We start from the raw sequence: 1,811 nt of genomic DNA, 5'->3' as shown, positions 1-1,811 counted from the left end.
ACACTAGTTAGCTTTTAATATTGACTTGTTGCTTGTAGGTACATATGCCCTTGGCAAGGATCCACGCATTGACCCTTTTTGTGTATGGGGCAATGAGATATTGATGAACAATCATCAAGTGAGGAAACTGATAAGGATTGTTAGCAAAAAGATACGAATGGTGGCAAGAAAATTATTTGTTTATGCTCTATCCAACACAACAGTGAGCTATAGGATGGTAACTACAAACTCTACAGCCTTCTCTTTTTACTGCCCATAATGAGTTGTTAGACAACAATGTCTGAATCTTTTTCGTTCCCAGTAGTTCCTAAAGTAGTTCACTCAAGATTACCTCGCAAAGTACATGATTGGTGGACACACAATGAAGGTTAAAGTATTTCATCCAGACTACAATCAGCATTGAGAAGTCCTAATGAAGATAGTGAAGGATGGACAGGCAGCCATCAAAAGGGGTTGGCCTAGAGTCGTGTGCGCATTACGCATGGAGGAGGGCACAATATGGGCATTCCTCTTCACCTTCTCCAGCAACTAGAATTTCTTTCGCATCTCTCTTTACAGTCTTTAGTACAATTGTGGTTCATCATTCTACATTTGCTACTTCTGTAGTTCTTCAGTATATGTACCTGTGCGTCGAATTATGGATTCGTGGTTGAACCTATATTTGTAATAAAAATGATTGGATATGAAATAAGTGATTGCCTACTTTCACATTCAAAACATGTGATTTTTAAATTAGGGATTAATTAGGGATTACATTGCACACGGTTTGCAAAAGAGAAACGTCTGCGATATATGTGGAGATCAGAAAATTTTCTAGGATCCACTATGTGTGCGATCAATCTCCACTACACACACGACTTTATCTTGAAAATTGTTTGCGTTAGGCCACCTTGCGCAAACGTTTACCAAATAAAAAGTGTGTGTGATGGACAGCCTTTGCTACACAGATTCTTCTACCCACCGTGTGTGATGCATTCAATAATGCAAACGATAAAATTATTAATATCGTGTACAATGGCAATGCTATTACAAACGATTTAACGGGAAAAATTGTGTGTGATGTACCTGTGAACAGAAACGTTTTCCTTGGAGCGACTGTGTGGGATGTACATATGAACGGAAATGTTTAGCGGGGACTGACTGTGTGGGATGTACTTGCGACCAGAAACAGTTTGTATTTTTTAGCTCTACTGTACGTATTTCCATATTTGACCGCTCGCCGGTCCCACACGACCTCATTTTGTCGAGCGTGTGTGCCAGGAGGGCGTATCCCCGACGGTTTCTGGGTCATGTGGGAAGGACCCGCCTATTGCCCACACTCACTTGGCGATGGTTCCAAATGCCGTCGCGGAAAGGGGTTAAAACCGTTTGTTTAGGACCACGCGTACGAGTGATAAACTTTCTTGAAAACTTACAAAGCATGTTCTTAGTCATCAAACAATTGTAATTCATCTTATTTTCAGGAAGGGTCTATGTAAGAGCTTTGATTTAGCAAATTCCACATAATCAACTATCATTTAATCTTTCACAATTGCTAACACCGACGTGATATTTATGGGTTGAAAGTTTCAATCGGACACAGAGAAAGATAGGGGCTTATAGTTTCGCCAACCAACCTTTTACCTCAAGGGTAATGTTAACAACAATACTTGATGGAAACCAACATCTGAGTGGATATAAGTATCCAGATCGCTCCAACACATAGTGTTTGCCAAAAGAAAACGTGTAAAAAGGAAAGGTGATGATCACCATGACTCTTATATAGGGGTAGAAGATAAAAGTAAAAGATTGGACCTTCGCAGAGGGAAGAA

The sequence above is a fragment of the Triticum aestivum genome, chromosome 3A (assembly GCF_018294505.1).
Source record: "Triticum aestivum cultivar Chinese Spring chromosome 3A, IWGSC CS RefSeq v2.1, whole genome shotgun sequence".
NCBI lineage: Eukaryota > Viridiplantae > Streptophyta > Magnoliopsida > Poales > Poaceae > Triticum > Triticum aestivum.
This window is presented reverse-complemented; position numbering follows the sequence as displayed.